At 40.9% G+C, this 19,716-nt stretch overlaps 1 protein-coding gene across 7 annotated transcripts in view; it reads right to left on the reverse strand.

Annotated features, from left to right (window-relative positions):
* Positions 1-19,716, reverse strand: part of TEAD1 (TEA domain transcription factor 1) — a 279,132-nt gene that overhangs the window by 97,939 nt on the left and 161,477 nt on the right. The gene's annotated exons all lie outside the window — the stretch shown is intronic.

A 19,716-nucleotide genomic window follows, 5' to 3' on the forward strand; every position in this document is an offset into this window, starting at 1 on the left:
TAACTGAGGTGGAGGGTGGTAGGGAATAAAGGATTGGGAGTGGCTATTTTATGTCTAGTGGACAGAATCTAGAAACCTTAATGCCTTTCCTTCTTCAAAGTTATCTCAGTTTACTCTGTTTTTAATTCTAGCGTTCTTCATCAATTTTGTATTTAGCATCCTGCCTAATCCATCGCCCACACAGAGGATAATAACAGAGAAAACCAAATATTCTCAGAAATATCTCAACTTTTTCATAGGCAGAATAAGTAAGAATGAACTGGATAAAATGCAGATGAGTTGCTGTGGCTTCATCTGCAAGCTCATTCATTGCCTATAAGTTTGACTTTTTAAATTTATTTATTCATTTTACAGAGACAGAAGGTGCGGAAACAAGAAATATCAACTCATTGTTGCTTCACTTAGTTGTTCATTGCTTGGTTGTTGCTTGTCATTGTGCCTTGACCGGGCAAGCCCAGGGATCGAACCAGCACCTCAGCGTTCCAGGCTGACACGCTATCCACTGTGCCACTACGGGCCAGGCATCATATGTAAATTTAAAGGCAGGGCACAAACTACTTATCCTTACATGGCTCCAGCCCTGAAGGTTGCTTTGCAAAGATATGTCAGAGTGAAATTATCCAGCACTCCCTGTGTGGAGAGAAGGTTTCACAAGTCAACAACAACCACCGCTTAAGCAGTTTAACCCAACAAGCAAGATGCCCTCGATTTAAATGGTATGAGAGAATCTATTTTAAGCCATTAAAAATCCTTTGGGCAGGTGTTTAAGCTGTGTACAGACTGAGCCTGTGTAGGCTCTGGGGGTGGGGGAGGGTGGGCTCCACTCTCCGTGCAGGCAACATTTTGTTCAGGCAGTCTTCCTGCAGCAGGTCATGTGACAAAGGCCAAATAAACAGCATCTGGGGATTTTCAATTACAGACCTTCGCCCAGCATGCCTGCACTGTAATCTCCACCAGATGAGGCTAAGGCCTCCCTATTTTCAATAATTCACACACTGTGTACACATAACACGACAATAAGGGCATTCATGGTGTGGCCTGATTCGCAGATCAAAGCTAGCAAAGGGCCAGCTGTAAGCATGTTCTGCTGCTGGATGATTCAAGCTTTTCACAGGCTTGGAAAGACGCTCCACAGGACCTGGCAAACCCGCCTCTTTCCTGTGCGGTACGCTGAGCAAACTCTGAGCATGAACTGGGCACAGCCTTCTGGGATGGCCAGAGAGATAACTAATTCCATGTGCATTTGCAAATACTGGGCAACTTCAAACCCTGATCTACTCAACAAGCTGCCTCTCAGAGAGGGGCTTGCCTTGGCTAGTGCAAGACCCGTGCAAAAACTCTATTACTCTTGGGAGCAGGTGGTTCTTGAAAACAAATATGTTCTAAAAAGTCAGTGAGGTCCCTGTATTTAAACCCTCAGCTACGTGCTTGAGTTTACAAGTCCACTGGCTGTAGAAATTCTACTTAGCTGTCTCTCACATACAAGCAACTCAGACACAAACTAAATGTAGGTATATTTTTAACACATGACATAGAGCTTTGGGTCTGGGAAATGAAATAGGACACTTGGTATTACTGAAATCCCTACACATTAACTCAATTAACTTGTGTGCGTAGACTAACGCATTTAGCCTGTGTGTGTACACACACACACACACACACACACACACACACACACACGTGCCTTACAAGCATTCAGAATTCTCAAGCCCACACATTCCAAATGTCTATTACCCTGCAGGGAGAGTTGCAACTGGAGGAAATACGGACACTGCTTCCTCATATAAAGATTTCATACCCGTCAATCAGGGCAGGAACCCAGAGAAAGCCATAATAGTGACTTCCTCAGCAGCAAACACATGCTGTTCACCAGCTGTAGGCTGTGTGTCCTTACCCCTTTTTCTCTTATTCAGAATGGTTTCCTCTTAATCACAATAATCCCCAAAGTGCTAAAACATATCAATCGTTGGGTAAGCCCTGCCTACAAAGGGCCAGCCGGCTGGCTTTTATGGCCTTGTCCAACAGCAGCTGATCATTCAGTGACAAATCCAATTTAGCAGTTACAAGAGGTTTAGCATCCCTGAAAAAAATATTGGGGTTGATCTGGCATTCTGAAGTCAGCAAATGCTCCACTGCCATATTGTTGCAGAGATTATTCTGCTGTCATATTTGGATGTCTACAACTGTCTCACACTTTCTCTACTATTGCCTCCCACAATCTGATGGTGGTGGCGGTGTTGGTGGTGTTGGCAACAATTTAATCCTCAAGTAAAAAATACAGGCAACAATCATACTTGGAAACTGACTAAATAATGTGATTTTACCATTACCCCCAAATACACACACACACACACACACACACACACACGCAAGCGCACACACGTGCTCACACATGGAGTAGTTAATTTTTCAAATGGGAATTCCTAATACATTAAATAAAAAAGCCGTGGTGTGAAAATGATTTCACTTTAACCTTTGCATTCTGGGTCAGCTTTGAAGAATAAAAGGAGAGAAATAGAATGTAAAAATTTAACCCCTAATTTGTCTTGTTAAAAACTGCTGGAGTGCCTGACCAGGCGGTGGCGCAGTGGGTAGAGCATCAGTCTGGAACACGGAGGACCCAGGTTTGAAACCCCAAGCTCACCACCTTGAGCGCAGGCTCATCTGGTTTAAGCAAGGTTCACCAGCTTGAGCCCAAGGTCGCTGGATTGAGCAAGGGGTCACTCGGTCTGCTGTAGCCCTGCGTCAAGGCACATATGAGAAAGCAATCAATGAACAACTAAGGAGCTGCAACAAAAAGTTGATGCTTCTCTTCTCTCTCCCTTCCTGTCTGTCTGTCCCTATCTGTTTCTCTCTGTCTCTGTCACACACACACACACACACACACACACACACACACACACAAAAAGTGCAGGAGTAACATGAAGACCTTGTAATTAAATTCTTTACATTCATTTCAAACATCAACATGTTAAAACAAAGAAAAGTTTTAAGCCATGATCGGGGGAAGCAAATACATTAACAAACACCCCCCTCCCAATTTTTTACTATTTAATATACTCAAAAGTTATACAGTCTATATAGATAATTACATAAATTCAAGTTAAAAGAATCTCCAAAGAGAACAACTTGGATAATTTAGCTATACAAGAGATACCCCACCAACAAAATACATTTTTAAGCAATACCACAAGGTAATGTACAAAGTAAAATAAAAGAGAAATGATCTAATAGGAGCGTGGGCTGATTATTCCTTTAATATTAGACCTTGGAGTCAACAGTTGGCTATTTATCCCAGCTTCAGTTTTAATGATACCAAAAAAAGTGACCACAGAGACATCTGGTTTAAAAAAAAATAGGTTCTAGTGCCATAAATAAGACATGCAGTTGTGGTTGGCAAGATATCAACAATGGAATATTCCATACATGGAGTTCTTATTTCATGTGGCTTTAAAATTTTACTCTTCTCTCTCAATTTTTGAAAATATACACCAAAATTAAAATAAACACCCAAAGCCTGCAGACTAGAAAACACATTTAGCTTCTGTGAATAACAATCCATTTGATTAATATTTTGTCAGTGTCACTTGTCACAACAAAAGCAGCAGCATTTATAATTTACTCTGAGACTGGTTTAATTAAAATTCAAAAAACCACGACAAAGTTATATTGAATTTCATTTGCCGCATTGTAATTACTTACTTTGTAGCTGACTATAAACAGTATTTTATTACATCCACAAAAATGCATTTAAAAACTAACAGCAATTTACAGACACTGGAAGAACTAAGGGAACGAGTCCGAACCTCTACTTTAAAATCAGAGTTACTTTCTACTTTAATGTAACATCAGAAAATGAGGACCTGTGATCTTTCCTAATCTGAGGGGACCTATGGGTCTGCCTGAATTACGTTCCCTTAGAGCAGGGCTCAAACTGCCAGCGAACACAGACTTGGCTGAACCAGATCTATGTACCACCCTCCCTAGACTAAGAAAGAGTCTCACTTGGCTCAAACTCAACAATGAGACAAAAGAGGCTGCCAGGCATGACGGATGACTTAAAGGCTTAAAACCACCATTTGCATCCTCCCAGATAAACAATTAGCAGGGAAAAAAAATTTTTTTTCTGGAAGCAATTTCCAATACTGTTAATATGCCCGGCAGGGCATAGTTTAGAGTAATTATACTTACTTTAAGAACATTTGTCTAAGACATTTTCTGAAAGCATCTTACTAGAGTGGGAAGAAACGAACCTTTCATTTTGGACAAGAAGACCAAAGTTTGGAATATTAAAAGTTAGGAAAGGCTTAGAAACATAACTCCCTTCAGGCCAGGATCAAGGTTTTCAATGTATTTGAGTAGTTTTTTACATCCCCTCTTCCCTTATTTTAAGCCCATACAACCCTTAAAGTTATTAAGCATAATAAAAATTAACTTATTAAACAAGGCAGGCAAGCATACACACGTTTTCAGCATGAAAGAAAGGAAATGGCCTTCATACAAGCTCACCAGATAAAAATGGTGGTTCTAAAACTGCGCATGGGCAATTTTCTGGAGCTCAAGAGGACTCAGGAGGGAATGCTTGAGAAATAATAGAGAAATATCTTAAAAGTCAACCTGCATTTCTCTAGAATGAGTGTACAGGACAGGGCAGGAGTACCTCCAGAAGTTCACCCAGCCGCCATTAATAAATGAGGCAGCAGTGTGGTTTCCATGGCAACAGAGACTCCAACTCTCCAGCAAGCTTAGTGCATAAACACCAAAGGTTTCTCCTCAAATCTCAACTTCCCATTTCCAGGTGCTGACAAAATGAAACGTTTTCAAAAGGGATTTTCTTATGCTGGTTTGAGCAAAAGTGGCATGGCAATGTCACAGAACTCCACAGCCTCAATCTTGCTATAACCGAGGCTTGGAACATAATTTTAAAGGGAGTTAAAGAGCCCCCTGAGACTGTTCCATGAGTTAAATATATTCCTGTAACATTATAATGTGTTACGACAAGTTATATATCATTGTAATAGGCTCCCATGATTAACATTAGTCTAACTGCTTTTTCTTTGCTCTGCAGAAATGATTTGAGAGGTTGGGATCAGCCTGCTCACCAGAATTCTGTGGAACACTGACTACATTTCTTTAACATATGTAACCTTGAGGTTTATACTTCATGAGGTCATGATACATTTTCAGAAGAGACCTTTCCACACTTCTCCATACGAACAGGGAAGTGTGGCAAAATACAGACTCTAGAATTCTGCCCTCAACTAGTCACTCACTTCAGGGAAAATAATTTTCCCTGTGCCTCAGTTTTTCCAAAGGTTGACTACCTTACCTTATAATGCTATGATACTGTGATGAGATCTATCTACTTTTCTATTCCTTCCAAACACAGAAGACACCAGAAGGCACTGATTCCTTTGATCCTCTACCTTCTATTTCCCTCTGAACACTGAAAGTGCTGTCTCCAAGGTCCAAACCAAAGGAGGATGGCATACTTCCCAGCAAATGCAAGTAGCTACAAGAATGGCCAATCCCTCCAAGAACAGCACAAGCCCAACAGACACCACAGAGTTTCACTTGGGGAAAGATGACTGAGAAAGTCATCTGCGTGCTAGGGTAGGAATATACTTCCCAATCAGCATCTATCTCCACCATCTCAAGAGTGGCACTAAGAGGGAAGAAACACTCTCTACAGCCAGTGGCCACTTAGCATCCATTATGATAAGTGTGGCTTGGGGTACACACTAAAGAAAAACAAAAGGCAGCATTTGTGCCTCCAGAAGTAACAATCTATCTACCTTATGGTGTATAGGAGAAGCAGGTGGGGGAAAAAAAGGTCCAAAAGAGTTATATATTTTTAAGGATTTTCCTTTTTAAATTCTCCTCCTTTTTTCCCCCCTTTCACATGTTTTTACTCCTCCTCTCCATCCACATAAAAATATCACTTCGCACATGACACTCTCACACATGCACTGTCTTCAGCATGTTTTCATGCTAAAGGCTTTAGCAGACAGTTACAAATTCCTGACAGCTACACCTGATAACTTGAGAAGAAAAATAGATTCCATTTTTATTTTCAGACAGAACTGGCTCAGGGACAAACCAGCTGAAGGACAGGGAGGGTAAATTTCTAGTACAACTCTCTCTCTCTGTAAAAGCCATAAAGTTAGTTTCCTGGGGGAGCAATCAAATATCTATCAGAACTCTGAAAGCCACTGCATATCTCATTTCATTCCACTTATGAGGGCACATATAAGGAGCCATCATGTACATATAAACTCCCTTAATGTGCAGTCTATATCTCATTTTTCTGCCTCAGAGAAAAATGAGGTTTCTAATGCAAATACGGCCCCTCTGTCCTTGAGGAGACAGCTGGATACACCTATTAGCATACATAGTACTCCCCAATCACATGACAAACATGCAGAAGAGCGTCGCAACGACACACACTTGAATCCTAGACCTAGGCAACCAGGGTGCCAACAGATAATCATTTATGTCATGAAGATAAAAATAAGTAAAAGTTGTGAGACAAAGGCTGCTACTCTGAAACAACCATTCCCATCATCAATGAATTTTGATTGACCCTCTCCTAAAATTTCATTACAATCCTTTCAGTGTGAGTGAGCAACCAGGAATATTTGTTTAGCATGGTTTATGAAGTAAGTAGCTAGAACAGTGAGTTTCAACTGGTGTCCTGCAAGAATTTTTAAAACATGCAATACCTAACTCTTTAGTCAGGGCACTGACCTCTTTTCCCTTTGATTGTCAAATTTAAAAAATGAAAACAGGCAACACATCAATAGCCATCTAGTGTGAATGACATAAAATTATACTTTTTTTGTCAGATTGGCAAAAAATATATATTTCTTGGTGTGCTACAGAACTTTAGTAATGAGGTTATGTGTGTCATGAGATGAAAAAGGTTGAACATCACCGAGCTGGAGGAATAGCAGAAGATGAGCTAAGTTGGCTATCGTGAGAAAACCATTCCAAGAGTTTATTCCGGTTGCATCCTTCAGACAATGGAAAGTGACACTGAATTTGTGCTCAAGAAAGAGAATGCTGAAACATCCTGCCTGGGCTTTGGAAGGATAAGTCTATGGAGTAAAGACTGGATGGACTGAGGGGGCAAATTGGAGGCACAGAGACAGACAAGAACAAAAGAACAGTTCGGTTGAGAGATGAATTTGGAAGTAAACATGAAGAAAACAAGAGAGTGGACTGAATCAAAAAGGTAGAAGTGCCACATCTTCTTGACATACCTGGTGAGGGTGGGAAGGAAGAATTCCAATGGCAGCTTATAGTCTTAGCTCCAAGATGGGAGTCACATCTTAGAAACAAAGGAATCCAGGAAAATCAGGACACTGGAACAAGGGAGGCAATAAGTTCATTTTGGGTAAATTTGACAGCACAAAAGATGTCCACATGGAGCCACCCAGCAAGCAGCTGGGTGTGCAGGGTTGGAGATGAAAAGGTTCGGGCAGAGCAAGAAACACAGGTCTAGCAGTCAGGAGCTTATTGCTGGTAACTGAACCCTGAGAGCAATGAATCATACCCAAGGCAAAGCATAACAGGAAAAGAGAGCTGGGGGAAAGGGCTGAACAGAGGAGGTTGAGAAATAGAAAAAAGAGATGTCCAGTAATAACATGGAAAGCAAAGATAGATAAAAGCAAAAAGAGAGAGAGAGACAGAGAGAGAGAGACAGAGAGAGAGAGAGAGAGAGCGCGTGCTAAGAAAGTCAACCATTTAAACTGCTGGAGTAAGGTCATGTAAGAGGAGAACTAGGAAACTATGTGATAGGACACATTAAACCACATCTCTTAAATGCTGTAATAAAACATGCCAAAGTAGTTGTGGTTTTACGTGCCGCCTACCCACCCATCAGTTTGATTTAGGATGAATCTTGTTGTATGACAAGAGGTCGCAAGAGGGGTTCCAAGGATCATGGGTCCCTTTGGGATTTACATGACTCATGCAGTCTCATATGCCAGCACTCTGGATACTGACCTAGGATGTGGGGGAATGAAAAGAAACAAAATCCAAAAGCAGTTGCTGAATGGTGTGTGGCCCAGGAGTGTTGGTCAAGTGTGGGCCTGTGTCCAGCAGCCCTTTGGTAGAGTTGGGGAGGTGAGGCAATAGGGCCCACATTCCCAGACCTATATGAAAAGGCTGGGGAGGGGTGTATGGTAATCACAGTCTCTGGTCAACTGTAATTAGACTATAAATACAAGAGTTCACAAAAAACAAAACAAAACAAAAAAAACAGTGAAACTACTCCATAAGAATCAATTGACTATAGGGAATTTACAATGAAAGGCATTATGTTTCATTAGCATTTGTAAACTGTGTGCAATACAGTTTGTATTAAAATATCTTAATCAACATATATATATAAGTGTATATGTATGTGCACGTGTGTGGTTTAAAATATTTTTACTAGCACATCACTGGCTATCCCATCTTAATTCTAGTCATTGCTTCCAAAAGTTTTCACCAAAAGAGCAGCAGGTTCCTACATTAGCAAAGAATGTCACAGTTGAAGACCCAAAGATCATTCCCTTGCTAGGGGGTTTCAAGGGTGATCCAACCAACACCTTCAAGTTAGAGACCCCACAATCATGCAGAGCTTCCTCTTCTGGCTCTCTGTCCCTATGAAATCCTTATAACATTATTCAACTATATAAATATCCATCTCTCATATCCATTCACATCTACCAACCCTCCCTGCCTTTGGCCTCACCATTTTCTTTCTGATAGTTTGAAATAGCCTCATAACTGCTTTATCATCCATCTCCCCCAACTCTCACCGAAAGTGTCACTGCGCTTTATATCACGCAGTTCTCAACAACTAGAATGTCAACTCTTGTTACTACCTGCAAACTTCTCTTCATCTTTCAGTAAAGCCTCCCATGATCCACAATTAATGATTCTCTGATCATGTGCCTAATGGTCTTCTGTTCTTATAACCCGCCACATTCTATTATCATTTGTTTCCATGATCATCTTCTCTACTAGTCTTTGGGGTACTAGGTGGCAGGGGCCTTTTCCCATAATGTCCTCTATCCCTGGGCCCTAGGATACCACCTAGTGCATCGATAATCAAGAAATGCTGACAGAATTGAATGGGCCAGAAATGTACACAGAGTGTGTGTAGCGCTTCCTTCTGAAGTGTAGGATCTTAAAAAAAATTTTTTAAATCAGTTGGAAGAAAATTATTATCTTTTAAAAAAATATTTGGGGGACTATTCCCAAAACTATAAACATTAAAGGTCCTTCACAAATTGCTTGTGTAACAACATGTTTTCTGTCAACAGACATTTATAAGCCCATTTCTCCAGTTCGAGCCACAGAGGTTTTCTGTTGACAAATCCTTTTATGCCGTGTGTGTTTTCTCATCTACCCAAAGCTAATAATTACAAAATATGATCATTAAAATGAACATGCAAACAATGAAAATATCTATAACTATAATGCGTGGACTTAGATTTTAAAGAGTCATAAATGTCTGGCTCAAGAGGACACTTTAGAGATAATGTCATCAAATAATTTAAACTTGTTTCACAGATGAGAAAATTAAAACAAAGAGAAGCCTGAAGACATGCCTGAAGCCACACCACTCAGCTAGGAAGGGTCCAGGACTCCAGACTCTGAGGCAGTGCTCATTTCAGAACCGCTCTATAATAAACCTTGTTTTCTTTCTTTCTTTTTCAGAGAGCGAGAGAGAAAGGAGGAGGGAGGGAGGGAGAAAAGAGGGAGGGAAAGACAGGGATAGAGAGACAGGAAGGGAGAGAGATGAGAAGCATCAACTCGTAGTTGCGGCATCTTAGTTGTTCATTGACTGCTTTCTCTTATGTGCCTTGACAGAGGTGGGAGTGGGGGCTCCAGCCACGCCAGTGACCCCTTGCTCAAGCTCAGTGACCTTGGGCTCAAGTCATTGACCATGGGGCCATGTCTATGATCCGGTGCTCAAGCTGGATGAGCCTGCGAAGCTAGAGACCTCAAGACCTCGAACCTGGGTCTTCAGCATCCCAGGTCAGTGCTCTATCTGCTGCACTACTGCCTGGTCAGGCCCTTTGTTTTCTATCAACCTTTTACCTGAATGTTAAAATTTATCTTTGAAGTACATCTCATCATTAACATTTAGTAAATGCATATAATAGATATGAATGGTCCTTAACTTTGCTTCGAACAGGATTTAAATCTAAAATTTTTATTTGGCAGAAATAGCTAATCCTGAGATATTTGGAATTATGTTCCAGAGTTTATTTTGATCACAATTACATTATCAAAAAGTAAAGACTGGTTCTCCTTTTAAAGCAGTGGTCCCCAACCCCTGGGGCCACGGACCAGTACTGGTCCGTGGGCCATTTGGTACTGGTCTGCAGAGAAAGAATAAATAACTTACATTATTTCTGTTTTATTTATATTTAAGTCTGAGCGATGTTTTATTTTTTAAAAATGACCAGATTCCCTCTGTTACATCTGTCTAAGACTCACTCTTGACGCTTGTCTCGGTCACGTGATACATTTATCTGTCCCACCCTAAAGGCCGGTCCGTGAAAGTATTTTCTGACATTAAACCGGTCACTGGCCAAAAAAAGGATGGGGACCACTGCTTTAAAGCATCAGAAGCCTCAAAATACTCTTGGATGCCACATAGCATTGTCCATATTCAACAGTATCCAAGACTGTCTTGTGTTCCAAATGCCCCTCAGCAGCTGAATCCTGTCTATCACACATTTTTTTGCAAATGTATCTAAAGTTTCACAAAAGAAAGTGTCCTATGAACACAGAACCCAGAAATTCTGGTATTAGAATTGACAGGGATATGCTGTATGTCATGGGGTAATAGTATTGTTTTCAAAATCCCACAGATTCCAAAATTCCTCTGAAGAGAGAGAATGAAATATCTTCTCTTAACCAGATTGATTATGTGGCAAAGATAAAAGGAAGTAAAAAGACTAGTTTTGAGCAGGCCGGTAGGGTGGCGGTCTCAAACATAAAAGATGACAGAAGCTGTCGTTTTGATTCCCTGCTTTACCTACAGAGGGTAATCTACCAGGGCGCAGCTGGTCTGCCCCACCAGCCATGATGGCTCAGGGTGGGCCCCTACAATGTTCTGCTGGGGGGCACATTCTGGTCCTCCATCCATTATTTCACCCTTAAAAAGTGAGAGTCCTCTCTCTCCAACTCACGCTGCTTCCCTGAATAATTCATTCTCTGAATCATTCTCTATGGATCATTCCTTCATCCACAAAAAGTCTGAACCAATTATATTCCAGCTGTTAAGATATACAGAGTAACAAGATTTGAACTGTATTATGCAATCCTCTGTCCTAAAACGCCTCCTTTGTAATTTTCTAATCACATTATCATTGAAGCATTTAGGAGAACACTGGGTAAATCCACATTTATCCTTTCTGATTTTAAGTTTGTCTAGTCTGTCCATCCAAAGGCAATCCCCAGAATCATTTCATTGCCAGGAGGTGTGCTCGTCTCTTTATGTGCTCCGGCAAGAGCACTGTAGCACTCACTGCACACAGTGTCCACAGGACCAACACAAAACAACTAGAGACAATAGTTGTATAAAAATATAGATACTGAGTCTTCTATAAAGGTCAAGTTTGATGGTTTCAAAGGAAGGGCCCTGGCTTAGGTATTGGGGGACCTGGTTGAAATTCTAGTTTGAACTTGTCTAAAACTCAGTTCTCTTATATGTAGAAAGAGCCCAAAGCTCTCAACAGAAGTGTTATTGTTTGTATGAAATCAGCTGCACAGTAGCTGACACATGACAAACACACTGTACATATTAGCTGAATATCAAATTAGACAGAAATGAATTCACTTCTTATCACTGCTATAATTTCTCATTCATGCTATTTTAAATAGGCTCCGAACGCAACTACTCCCGTGGTCAAACAGAAACGGGCCCGCACTCCTCCCACACGCATCACTGCCAGTTTAGTGAGGGAAGAGAGAACGCTCCCCTGCAACTTTCTGTACCCCTCAAAGCACTACTGCACCACTAGAAAGGCGGGTCAGAGGACAGTGAAGGCTAATTCACAAAAGAAGAAACATAAATGATGTGATAACATGACACAAAGGTTCATCCTCACATATAGTCAAGTCAATGCAATTGAAAACATCAGTAAAATAACCTTTTCTGCCTGTACTTGATCCTCTGTGTTCCCAAGAGCAAATGCTGCTGTTGGAGTGTGTATGATAAATTGATTCAACCCTTTTCGGTAGCAATTTGATTATAAAAATAACCTTTGCTCCTAATGTAATTTAGGGATATAATATGGAATATTGGAGGGGAGGGGGTGGTTATAAGACGGCTGTCACAGTTATCTTACTGGTGAAAAAAAGAGAAACAAACTAAGCAACTAAAAATAAGGAATTGTTAAATAAACTGCCTCTGAGTAGGACATTAAAGAAGCATTAAAATTATGTTTAACAGGAAAGGCTTATGTTATAAGAAAGTAAGGTAAAACATAAGATTTTACTCTTTGTAAAATAAAAATAAAGTCATGCTCAAAATGCTAACAGGGCCTGATCAGGCAGTGGCACAGTGGATAGAGTGTTGGACTGGGATGTGGAGGACCCAGGTTCGAGACCCCGAGGTCGCCAGCTTGAGCGCAGGCTCATCTGGTTTGAGTAAAGCTTACCAGCTTGGACCCAAGGTCGTTGGCTTAAGCAAAGGGTTACTCAGTCTGCTGAAGGCCCACGGTCAAGGCACATATGAGAAAGTAATCAATGAACAACTTAGGTGTCGCAACAAAAAATTGATGATTGATGCTTCTCATCTCTCTCCGTTCCTGTCTGTCTGTCCCTATCTATCCCTCTCTCTGACTCTCTCTCTCTGTAAAAAAAAAAAAAGCTAACAGGATACCTCTGGGTGTTGGGTATATGAGTGACTTCTTCCCCTTTCTTAGTCTCCGACTTTTCATTTGGGCATCCATCTCACCTTATAAACACCTGCCAAACAATCGCCTGCACAGAGGTAGCACCTGTGGGTGGTAAAGGAGACAGCAGCCGAGAAACCCAAACAGTAGCACAGGTGTATGGGGAGGCGGCTCATAGTCAATCCATTTCATAACCCTGGCTCTCCACAGGTTAAAGGTGAGTGCATTTCACCACATTTTCACACTGAACACCACTCACAAATCCAAGGACAAGAAACACTGAGTTTATAGAGCCGATTCAATTAAAGACTAGAATTTATGTGCACATGCATTCAGAATGAAGGCTGAAAGAAAGAGCAAGGAGTATTTCTAAAGCTAGTCACACTGAATTAATTACCCTTGATATGAAGTCTCATGTCCTTTGGGCCTTCAAACATACAGCCTAAGATATTTCTGCCCTCCCTTTCTGCAGGGCCAATTCCTGCTGCTATGTCCATTTGTATCTCAGACAGCCCTTGTCTCTACTAAGTCTGTCCTGACCCAGGGTAGGAGCATGCACAAGGGGCCACCTACCACTCATGTCAATGACTATTAACATGTCACATACAGTCAATTGTGCCCCATCTCCTGAAATTCATATGGTAGAGCCCTAACCTCAATGTGGCTGTATTTGGAGATAGAACCTTCAAAGAGGTAATTATAATTAAATGAAGTTACAGGGGATGGGCACTAATCAAACATGACTGATGTTCTTGTAAGAAAAAGAGATATCAAGGATAAACGTGCACAGAGAGAAGGCAACCATCTGCAAACTCAGAAAAGAGGCCTCTTCTGAGCTGATCGAATCTGCTGACACCTTGATCTTGGACTTCTAACCTCCAGAACAGAGGTCCCCAAACTTTTTACACAGGGGGCCAGTTCACTGTCCCTCAGACCGTTGGAGGGCCGCCACATACAGTGCTCCTCTCACTGACCACCAATGAAAGAAGTGCTCCTTCCAGAAGTGCAGGTGGCCAGATAAATGGCCTCAGGGGGTCGCATGCCTCCCACGGGCCATAGTTTGGGATGCCTGCTCCAGAACTATAAAAAGATAAATTAGTTCTTTAAACCACCAAATTGGTGGTCTTTTGTTATAGTAGCCCTAGCAAACTAACACAATGTGTCTGTGGCTCCCAAAGAGACTGAATGCAGAGTAGCCACTATTGCCCTATCCACTCCTGAGGGCCCAGGGCCTCATACAGGGCAGGGCTCAATGAAAAAGTAACACATCTCAAAATAAAAAATAACAGATAAGAAATCTGGAGTGTTGGGAAAATTAATAATCATTTCAAGCAAGCAGCCACAGAACATGATGGGAGAGGCTACTACTCACATTGACAGCTAAGTAGTCAAAGAGAGGAACGAGAGGGAAACCTATCATGTTAGTCCCTGTTATTCAAACAGATTTTAAGATATGCTTGCAGTATGAACACTTGGGCATTACAAATAGTTCATTCCAAGATAATTATGGACAGAAAGTAAGTTAATTAAGTTGTTTGCCTTTATGCACTAGGGTATATGCAAGTGTGACTGGCCTGAGAGTCACTATGGGATGCACAGCCATTAATTAACTTGGGCTTAGTTGCGGAACATGAAAAAGAAAAGGAGAGAAAAGGCGCACATTAAAGCTGAGTTAGTTATATTTAAGAAAACCGCACTTCGCAATACAACACTTTTCAAAGGTAATCTTCACCAAAGAAAAATAGATCTACTCATCACAAATGCACCATTACTCTCCACCTTTACTGTACCATATTTCTACTATGGTGAAGGGTTATCAAAATAACCCTGAAGGATGAAAAATTAGTAGGGGCTGTTTTTCCAGGGCTTGAAGTCAGAAATTAAAAGGTGGTATAAACTTCCCCTGAAAGATAATGTGTAGAGTTCATTTCCAGCTAGTCCACAAAATCTTGGTGAGCTCATATATGCAAGACTGGCCCACAAAATTCTATCCAACCATAAGAGAAAGACGACTACCAGTGACCACCTGTGCTCTGAGGTGCTATAAGGAAGAGGCGTGCTTCATCTAATTTACCCACACCCTGCCCCCAACTAGTAGAAAACAATGATTTTCTATTGTTCTCCTGCTAGCTCTACTGCGTCTCACAATCCTATTGCCTACCCTCTTCTCCAGATTCCAAGTCCTCCCCCTAAAGTCCAATAGGTTCCAAAATAACTAAGCTCCCACTCTAAGTTAAAGTCATATTCCCTCAAAGTAACGATCCCAGTTAAGGGGTCAGGTGGACCTGACTGACCTCATTTACACTGCACTCAGTGCCCTCGGTTTGTTATCTTAGGAAGAGTAACATTTTAAAAAAAGATTATTATTACTTTCAAATAAAATCCATTTAAAACAGCAGTAAGACATTCATTCATTCATTCACCCATTCATCAACCCAGCAACTTAAAAACCTACTCTGTGCCAATGCTTTTCATGTGGAGGAGGTATCTGCATCAGTCAAGTTCACATATAAATACCAACCGTGGTTTCCCAAGACTGAGGTCCCCAAGTTTGCCTCCTTTCAGAGATTCCCCACCTTCATTTCTAAACCTGCAGGTTACAGAAAAACAATACATACTTCCAGGTCAGTCAGAAGTCGGAAGCCAAGGTTTGTTTGTATAAATTTCACCATTAATAATCTCTCTGTCAAACAAATTTATTCTCCTACAAATATGAAAATGTTCTATAAAGTATAAAATTCCAGACCTAGATTGGGTAATAAACTACTGACATCACCAGAAATCTATCCAAAATTAGTGAAAATCAAATACTGTCTATCACAACGGCAGTCTGTTGCTTTCTGATAAGAGATTTTCAACCTCCCACCCCAATAAAACCTAAGATTTGAGATTACATATATTCACTACTGGCATGTTGGCACACTGCTGCTGCCCTCCCTCTCCCACATTCTGGATGATAACATGAGGCTCTGAGTCCTGCAAGGACCAATTAATGCCACATATAATCTCACAGAGACAAAATCACACAACTAGAATCAGGAGTAAAAAAAAAAAAAAATCACAAAACTCTAAGGCATTTTCTCTACATACTCCACTGTATTTACTCTCCACCCTTCTGATCTCTGAGACAGAAGTATCAAAAGGTATCTTAAATCAGTAACGGGTGCCATTTATTGAGCGCCAACTGTGTACCAGCTACTATGTAACACATTTTCCAAATATTTCTTCATTATCACAATAATCCTACAAGACAGGTACTATTACTATTTCCGTTTCACAGGAGAGGAAGCTGAGCCTTAGAGCATGTAAGAGCTGCTCCAGGCACACAGGTAATAAACAGCAGGGCTGAGCTGAGGTTTGAGCTCTGGTCTGTCAGACTGCACTGCCCTTAAAAGGAGGCTGTGTCAGATGTTCGCAAGTCCAAAGCTTCCGTGGGTATCCATTCCAGCCCCTGTCCAGCCTAAGTAACAGATGACCTAAAAAGGATGAATAGTCTGTAAATCACACACTAGAAAATCTATTCTGCATACCTCATACTTCACCCTCCCCTCTCCAAATGTGAACTGGGTAATTTATCTTTCACACCTCAAATAACTTGTTTTACACCAAACTGTAATTATCTCCCAATGTTGGTTGCCAGCCACTTGTTGACACTGGCCATGAGACATACTGTTTGAAACTAATTTTATCCAAGTCATCTTTCCTAACTTGAAACTTTAAATTCTCATCCACCAAAATGTAACTATTGCAATGCAATTCAACAAGTATTTATTAAGTTCTTAGATGATCACAGATGTCAAGCACATGGATGCAGCCCTTGCCCAAGGCTGGCTCAAAGTCTAGTTGGGGAAACCAGGAACCAAATGTATAAGCACCAAGGAGGAGGCAACTCGTTGAAATTGGACATTCAAAGGAGGTACCCGAAAGGGTTCTTGAAAAATGAGTGGGAGTTTCTAAAATGGCCACATAGCATCAGATCTTAGAAATACCAACTCATTGTGTGTGAATAAAAGAGTCGGGGGGACAAGCAGTGGTAACAGGTTGTGAACATGTTTATTCATGAAAAACTTTACCCTGTGGGAAAAAGAAAGTCAACGCTTTTTTTCAGCAGGATAGTGACAGGAGTAAATTTAAGTTTCAGGAAGATGAGACAACTGATCCAAACATTCTGAGGGTGTGACTAACTCTCTAAGTAAGAGGTAAAAAATTTCCACATTTTCAGATTTTATTAGGCCAGTTTGTTAGGTTACCAATGATGTACGTCAAAAGGAGCCCTTTATATTCTCCTTCTTCATTATCTTAACTCAGGTATAGCACTCTCCTACTCTGCACATATTAATAGATTCAAGTTGTACCCTGTATTTAAACATTTCAGCACAAGAAGGCCAGGGGGAGGCAGACCTGCATTTTAGCACATCTCTGTGGGCTAGAAAGCAATGTTCATAATTAAGATAATCTGAATTCCCTCCAAATCTTCTTTTTTTCAATTCATTGATAAAGTCTTGATTAAAAACACAGACATTTTGTCATCCTTACTACATTTACCTCATCTCAAAACTCTCCTGACTGGGTGAAAGCTAATGCTGCTTCTTCTGTCTGGTCAATTATTGCATAGACACAAGGGACCAATTAATGCCATCCATAAAAGCCTGAATCATTCTGTCAATTAACGAGAACTAACTATGTCATCAGATATATTACTGGTGAGCAAGTCTATTTGGTTGCAATATGTCTTGAAGGAGAGCAGTATCAAATGAATCACAATTGACTTGGACAACTGCTAGCATAATTTCGGAAGATGAAAAGACAGATGTGGTAGTTATTAGTGGTCCCCTGAGGAATTACAGCCAAGCAATTGTAATGTGCTAAGACTGCACTAGCAGGTGCCTGCAGTACAAATCAGACAGAGGGTTAAATCAATATTTTCAATTTCTTTGGATCAATCTGGTGTTTGAACGAGATGGAAACTTGTTAGCAATTGGCAGGATGTGTAAATGAAAAGTCAAACTTCTTATTATTTGTTAAAAAGGAATGAGTGTACTGCATCATGCCCTTGGCACCAGGTAATGCTTTCATGATCCAGTAGCTGGGGCATTCACTGAGAATCAAGGGATTCTTAGATTTTAATAGAGTGCAAAAGCTTAGCTTTATACAGGTTGAACATTCAAGATCTTTAAAAATGACTGAAGTGTCAATAGGAAAGTTTTGAACTGTGAGGACAGTATAGTTATTGATGATTAGTGCAAGAACCAGAAGGAAACCTTAAACTCAACAGAAAGAGGGGAAAATAAGGTCTTACTGAGAAAGTATAGATTAACACAACCTTGGGAACGTTACTCCTTTTCTCCTGTTTTATTAAGAAGCAGTCTAGCTTTGAGGATGATTTACCAGAAGTTTTGATTATTTTTTTTTCTTAGTCATAGATATTGTATTTATTTATAACCCTTATTAAGTGTCTAGATTAACTGAATGATCATCTCTGACAATGTTCCATCTTGGCTTTTGTTCATTTGCTTGCTTTTAATCTGGGGATACACAACCCTTCATATGCCCCCAAATTATGATGATTTAATACATACAAATAGAGCTCGGCATTGTAAACAAATATAACTCTCAAACTGATGCATTTGTGTGTACACAGTAACCGCTGGGGGGATGGGGCCATGTGGTTCAGTAGAAGGAGATGGAGAGATATGAGTGTGAATCTGGAATCTGTGGCTTTCTTACTGTGCCTCTGGGCAAGCGACATCACTGCTCTAGGATCAGTTATCCCACAGGCACTACAACTGGGGCAGGTTGCACACCTCCTACACCTGTTGGAAGCAGTAAGTCAGTCTCTGGCCTGGATGGTATATCAATTAGAAGGGCCAATATTTCCTTCCTATCTAAAATAAAGAGGCACATTTCAGTAAAAAATTAGTAAATAATAAGCACAATCTGAACTTAAGTATTTCAAACCAACAGAAGTAGTCATAAACAAACTGAGACTTTACCACGTTTTGCTTAAAAGGGGTGGGGGGTTACAGAACCCTCTCCAGAATCTATAAAACACTAATTCAAACAAGTATTTCTTGACTGTCTAAGAGCAAGATTTTTGAGAAACAAAGATAATGAGGCAGAGCATCTGCCCTCAAGGAGTTTGAGAAGAATAAGCACCCAATTAATGGTAAACAAGGCAGACCTAAGATCAGCTCTGGGCACTGGGGGAATTCAGGGAAGAGAGAGTCTTCGGGTGGCAGAGGGGCCAAGGGAAGGGCAGGATTTGCAGGAAAAAGCCCATGGAAAGAGTGGTATTTCAGACAGAGTCTAAAGGACAAGATTTAGACAGGAAAAGGTGGAAAAGGATAGGAGGCAGACAAACCAACGAAGCAACCTTCACGGAGGAGGGATCCTGAAAATCCGGTGACTAAAAAGGGGTGAGGTACTGTATTTCAGGCAGAGAGGGCTCATGTGCCCAGTTATTTCATCTGTACAACTAAATGGTGGGAACTGGCCTGTGTATACAACAGGGGGATGGGAGAAAGGGAGGCTATCACCTTCCCCAGCAAAAGGATCCTGAGTCAGATGAGAGGGAGGAGCAAAAGGCTCAAGCAGGGAAGCCACGGTGGAGGGAAGGGGACCTAGTGGGGGTGGGGGGCCTCCCTCACTCTCCTTACACGTCTGGCTTGTTTTCTGCTTTTACACTGGCCCCAAATAGGAACTAAAATTAGGGCATGCATGTGTAAAATGTAATTATGAATATTATTAGTATATAATATACATATAATTCAGTTATAATTGTGTAAAAACAGTCTGTGTATATATACTTATG

Source organism: Saccopteryx leptura, chromosome 1 (assembly GCF_036850995.1).
Source record: "Saccopteryx leptura isolate mSacLep1 chromosome 1, mSacLep1_pri_phased_curated, whole genome shotgun sequence".
Taxonomy (NCBI): Eukaryota; Metazoa; Chordata; class Mammalia; order Chiroptera; family Emballonuridae; genus Saccopteryx; species Saccopteryx leptura.